Here is a 6,939-nt window from a genome sequence, read left to right as displayed (position 1 = left end):
GGAAAAAAATGTTTTTTTAATTTTCTTGAAATTACTTTTGTAATACTTGGATGTGTGGTGACATTTTTGTAAATATATACGGGGTAAAGTTTTTATCAGTATTTACCCCAAGTAAAAAGGAGACAGTAACAAATTATCAAATTTCCAAAGCCACATCCATTTTTATTTAATAGGTAACATTATATAAACAACTATATAAAAAATATTCTAGGTGAAGGAACGTAGCAGCTTTGAAAGTCACCTAAATTGTTTTTTAATGGAATATCCTTTATTTTTAATGCATGTTCTTGTAGCTTATCTTAAAAACTTTCCGAAACACTATATAAATATAACATTCGAATTACCCGTTCACTAGATATTGCTATTTGAAATTATAAGTAGGCGAGTGACTCTGTTTTTATATGAGTAGCGATCATAAGTACTACTTCCAGTCAAACCAACACCTATATGCAATCTCAAATCGAATTGTCTAGTTAACCACTAAATGCAATCAAAAATTAATATAGTTTTAGAAATCTCTTTAAATAAACTACAAAAATATGCAATAAAAAAGGTTCAATTAAAAAAATTAAGGGTACTTTCACAACTTTTATGTTCCTCTACCTGAAATATTTTTATAAAACTATTTAATGCTCTACTCGGAAGAAAATTTACGCATCTTTGGAAAGTTAAATATTTATTACTATTTTCCATTTATTTAGGGTGGATACTCATAAAAAATCACCCGGTGTATCATTGGAAATTATAAAAGCAAACATAATGATGCATCAACTCTTTTTGTTAATTCTTAATTATTTGAGCCAGATACGCAATCATTTTTTATAAGATTTGCGGTGCTTTCTGAGTAGAGAAAAGCTTTTTATACCAATGAACGTATTTGCAACTAATATGCATGAGTGTACATACATATGAATATGTTATATGTAATTGAAGCGTTGCGTAGGCTAATGCGACAGTCTAAGAGCGATAACTATATAATACATACCACGCTTGCGCATTACCATTTAACAAATCAACTTAAACTTTCACTGTTTGCGTTTGAGAACTTTCGACTAGAGTGACTATATAGATTTCCATTCGTCAAAAGTGGACAGAATCTATTCTACACTGGTTTGAAAGAGTAAATTTATAATAATTTTATTTTTATTTCATACTTGTTGAAAATTATTAGTACAGAAATGAAAACAAAATTATCATAACAGATACGTATAAAAACGTTATTTTTGTTTCAAAAAGATAATTGCACAGGATCATTCGACGTATATCGGTAAGAATTACGAGAAAAATCTTATCGGTGCTCAAAGGATCATTTGCTATGAGTTAAAAAAAAGTATGGTTTATTATTGGGACTTGGGTGGAATGAAAGCAATTTGTAATATAAAATAAATTAAGAAAGTTTTGAAATAAACGAGTGTTCAAGTAGTTTAATAAAACGCAGGTGAATAGCTGCATCATTCATCCATGAAATCCACGTGCAAATGCTTTAAAGCAGCTGGCTGTATCCTGTATCTTGCATCGTTCTTGCGTCGTAGGTGATATTTTATGCACCGTCATCTTTATAATCCTACATAACCGAGCACAAATTATCCTCATTCTCCGCCCCCATACATGCAAGCAGAAATTACACAAACCGTTTGAATCAAGTTGAAAATGAAGAAAAAAAGAAAATTAATTCTAACTTGATTAAATTATACGAAAAGTCCTTTAACTGTTTGTTTTAAGAAAATAGACTAGCTTCTACTACTTAAAATTGGAGTGATTTTCTGAAATTAAAAAAAACTGTATGTACAAATATTGACAAATTTGTGTGGTGTATTTAACATTATTTTCTGAACAAATACAATTTTTTCACGTTAAAATATGAATGTAATATCCCTGATGCAAACTTGTCTTTTGGGGATCCACAAAAAAATAGGACTGTTGCGGATCCAAGTGACAGAAGAGTGTCTGAACAAATTTGACACTACACTATAGAACGTTCTGCATACTTGAGAAATGCTGTTTTGAAAAAACGCGTTTAATGTCTTTACTACTAATTTTTAAATAAATTAATTATTCTGTTATATGGTAAGGGGTTTTTAGAATAAATTAAAATTATACCTTTTACAATATCTCTAAAGGGGTTTTTCAAAGTTTTTATATTTTTTATATTTCTTTATATTGCCTCTCTAAATCAAAAAGAAAGCATAAGGTTTTTTACTAGGGTAAGTGCATCCTTACAGCTGACGTCGTATTTTTCATTAGGATTATTGTACTTTTAACCATCGGGAGGTATCGTTATACGTAATTTTGTGGTCAGGAGCAATTAAAATAAGAAAGATCAAAAATGTTTCAATCAAGCTTGGTTTCGACCTATCGAGAGCCAAGGCCGCTGATCACCCAGGTACATACCACGAACCAGGTGGACCACGCTATATGGGCACGCGCTAGGCAGGGGATTCGTCAATTGCGCGAGTACGAAGTTCGCCACGGGAACCAAGAGATGACGCGCAGAGAACTGCTCGAATCCATTGAGTTTTGCTATCGGTACCGACAGGTGGCGTCCGCATAATCGACCGACCACACGACATAAAACACTGATGGTTGTATTTTTAAACGTCCCTTGAAGTTGAGGAACCTTCGAAGTCTACAGTTTACGTGACATATACTATAGATTCCGAGACTTCCTTAACTTCGAAAGACGTTTAAAAATATGGCCTTAAATAAGCTGCGTTCTCATCATAAGAAAGCTAATGCTCCTGATGATTAAAGCCAACTTCTATTAACTTAAAAATGCTATATTCTACGTGACACATTATAAGTAATAACATAATTAACTTAATATCGATGATTTCATTCGCCCTCATTTTAATAGCAATATCTGAATAAACAAAGCGCTATAATATAGGATTCGAGATTAATTATTTCACCGTACTTTAATTCCTCTATCGTATATATTCTATCAGTATCGTATTACTAGGTTTACAATATGCTTTCAGAAAATAAATATTTGCGAGCAGTATATTGCGAAGGCTGCCCGGTAATAAAGGGAATCAGCTTAGGACCCCGAGAGGTCACTCTCTCCTCCAAATCGTGCACACCAGTGGTGTAGAAAAGCTACGTCACAATATATGAAATTTTCGGTTTTTTTTCACTCGTTGTTTTTAGTCATACCTCTTAACTAATTCATATTGTAGTCGACATTGTAAAATAGGAGTTGAGGATAAAATGCGCGCTATATTTTTATAATCTCGGATACCTATTTTTTTCTCTTGGTCTATTTATATAGAATAAAAAATTAGTTTTATGAGGCTTATACTAGTTTTATTCCAAGATCAATGTGATTTCTCATAAATAAAATCTCTGTGATCCTTATTTATTTACCCCCTTTTCTTTCTCATCCTCTATCACAAATCGTTCATATTTATACAATGCAAACGAAAAGCTCTATCTTCACATAAATACTAGTAATAACTTTGTACACTTTCTGAAACGTTTTGCGTACATTACAAATCGTACATGTGATTATAAAACGTTATTCTTCGAAAGTTTTATTTATTTGCATGAACACTATATGCATTGTTACAATATTGATTTTAAAGAAATCTACTTGTTCGAATTACACGATTAATACGAGAAACAATGGATCTCAAAATGTAACAGAAGTAGAACAATAAATTTACAGAGGCTTAAATGTTAAAATGAAACTTGTAGACTCGCGCAGTGTGTATACCGAAATTCAAAGTATTTCACGAGAGAGATGAAATTAAGTAAAAATAAAAAATTATCTTGTTGAACCAAATTTTATCATCCTTGTAGAAAAAGTTTAATAAAAACTCTCTTTTATATATGGAAAATTACGAGGAAAGAAAGTTAAGTAGGAAATATTCTTATGGCCAGACATTAGTTTTATTGACGCATAAACTACACAATTTGATTATTTTTTTGACGAAATATGGAAATTTTCGCATAGTTGAAGAAATGGTATAAAAAAGCATCGGTCGAAAACTATGTCACGTAGCTAAAAGACTTTTACTAAATGAAACATTTTTTCTAGGAAACAGTAAGTGTATATAGATAATCCGACAAGTTGACCAGACACGACATTGCGTATATACTGGTAAGGGTAAGGTACGGTGTTAATATTGGCTAGCAGTGGATAAAGATCCTTTGCACGATCCAGTAATAACGCAAGCCTCTCGCAAAAATATCTTTCATCTCCCGAAGTACTTACTGACCTAGATGTTCGTCGCTTAAAGGGAACGTTATATTGTCTAACCTTACAAAGAGCGTGGTGAAAACGTCCCCGAGGAACCTCGCCAAATCGTTGCTTTTACAAAAAACGCTTTTGATTCAGCCTGACCATACGTACATACGCCTTTTGCAAAATTTCCTTCCTGCGGCGAGATTACAAACGCGTCCGATCAAAAACAGACGTTTCTACTGAAACATAAATGGACGTCCTGGGACAAGTAGTCTGGGTCAATATTTACCGTAATCCCTCTAACTGACCTTTTCATATATATTAGAATGCAAAATTATGCAGATTCCACAAATTCTGAATTTCAAACGATTTATGCATCAAAGAGGGAGGGAGCTGAGTTGGAAAAATGATTAAACGTAAGATTCTCATCCAACTTCTATCTCGTTAAAGTCTCAATTGCCAACGTTTGCAATAACCGCGGCGTACACGCTGTTAATCAAACTTGTAAAATTGCAATAACAGCTACCGAATGCGTTGTAACTCAGGACTGTGGTTTGCTAAACAATAGAAGGACATTTTTATTTCTATAATAATTTTCTAATATTAGCGATTTAATTTTTCTTCAGCAGTTCAATGTAAATTTACAATGACAGGTATGGGCTACCGGGTAACCTACGAATATCATAATTTATATTATTTATAATGAGTGTATATATGCATAGTTTAAGACTGAGAAAACTGTGATATAGATATAACATAGGTAGTCTCAAAGCAACAAGATCACCTATATGTTTTTCGCCACATGCAGATTCAACTGTGTTGGGGTTACGAAAGACTCGAACAATTACGAATGCTTCTTTGCCTTCGTCCTTAAAATGGTAAGCAGGGAAGTTGGCGTGGCGCTGCAATTATTTCAATAGCAAGCCTTTTAAAGTTTGAATTTGCAACGTTCCGGAACCTCTAAACGTTTACACCGGAGACTTTTCACGAATAATATGGTGTAAATCCCCTCCACTATATCGCACTCCATCCCACACCTTTTTAGCTTCGAGACGAACGGAAGCCAGCATTAATTATCGCAGGAAATTCAAAGGCTCGACAGGTAAACTAGATTAGTTTAAACTGTCGGGCAACAAAATCGTTAGCGGAAATTGCGGTAGACGCGAGAATATGAAATGCGAGAGGTAGCGAAACTTTTTCCATTCCCTTAACGGAAATGGCGCTTTCAACCCTGTGAAATCCATCAAAGATTGAAAACGACCGAATGCAACAGTCGTCCCAAATGAATCAACAGAAAAATTTACAATATGAATACGTAAGAATTAAAATTCTATCAATTGACATTTCTTTCAGATTCTAAACTAGAAAAGTTATAATAGAGCTTTAATTGATCACTAATAGTTTTATTCACGATTTTATCAACCGAAGATTCACATTTATAGTGTCCAATAATTATGCTTAATTAAAGGACTTATGAAATATCGAATTTCATTTTAGATTAGATTATTTTAAGAAATTTGTATAATTAAAATTTCAGTGTCTACGTTATATCCTCTTGCGAGAAAGTGTTGGGTTCTCTGAGGCAAGAATCGTTAACTCTTTTAAAAGCAACAAGAACTACTTAATCATGATCGTCAATTTCAATTGGTTTAAGGATATTCTTTCAAGCTTCCTTGAGCAACTCGATATCTTTGCTCGTAGAACAATGAAGAATCCTGACAAAATGAAAATAGTTTCAGCGTTAAGTAATCTATTTTTAAGTAAAGTCCTTGATCCCAAGAAGATTCGTTTCTCCTTCAATGAAAACAGGATCATTCTCCAATGGACGAGTTTTATCTACTTTGCATCCTTTCACCATTTTATAATGAAACTCTTACCGAGAATTACCTCTGCTTGCAACAAAACTTTTTTCTATTCCCTCTCTGTCGTCTTAATGAAGCTTACTTAAAAGCCATTGGGGCAAGTGGATGAAACGATGAACGACACAATTTAATCGATCGGTCATCAGTGAACGCGAGTTAATGATAGAATTCGTTCTCAATAAGATATATGCGTATCACCTGTTGGTCTTTTTTATATTTTTATCGGAATATGCTATTATCCGGTGCACAATCAAGCTTATCACAATGCTCTCTTCATGTTGGAAAAAAAGGATACTGTTAGGAGTTTTAGTGGAAAATCGTAGGAGAATTTATACTTGTCGAGCGTGTGATTAAAAGACAAGCTTCCATGCATGAGACAATATTGAGGCTTCGAATTATCCTTAAAAATGGAAGAGAGCCGACCTGCTTCAAGATGCCCCAGACTCTCGTGGCTACACTTTTCCATAACTAAATGAAAATATATTTGATAAGAGACACACACCTTTTGTTTGTCTTACCTGTTTCCTTCTCCAATAAAATTGGACATCACAGTTCACTTCGCGCTTAGCATTTTTAAAGAGATTCGATCTCAGCGTTGAATAAATGGGACGGTGCGGTGTGTGGTTTGTTAATAAATAGTTTAATAAAAATCATTGACCGGTTGGGGTGAAAATAAACTGTGGATTACGAGGGGTCGAGGAGCAAAGAGCCGAGTTTATTTATATAAAAGATATTTTCTGCTACGGTTGCTCCTCTTCTTGTAACTAAATAAAACGATGTACAAAGTCCTAGATTATTAAGCCAAAGGGGAAGCAAATTGCACGCAAATATTGTATAACGTACGTATACAATTAAAACAAGGAGATATTACTTTTTTTAAAGAATCGTTTACTA

This window comes from Prorops nasuta, unplaced genomic scaffold, assembly GCF_024137725.1.
Source record: "Prorops nasuta isolate Cenicafe-Biocafe unplaced genomic scaffold, Cenicafe_Pnas_1.2 PNAS00004, whole genome shotgun sequence".
NCBI lineage: Eukaryota > Metazoa > Arthropoda > Insecta > Hymenoptera > Bethylidae > Prorops > Prorops nasuta.
This window is presented reverse-complemented; position numbering follows the sequence as displayed.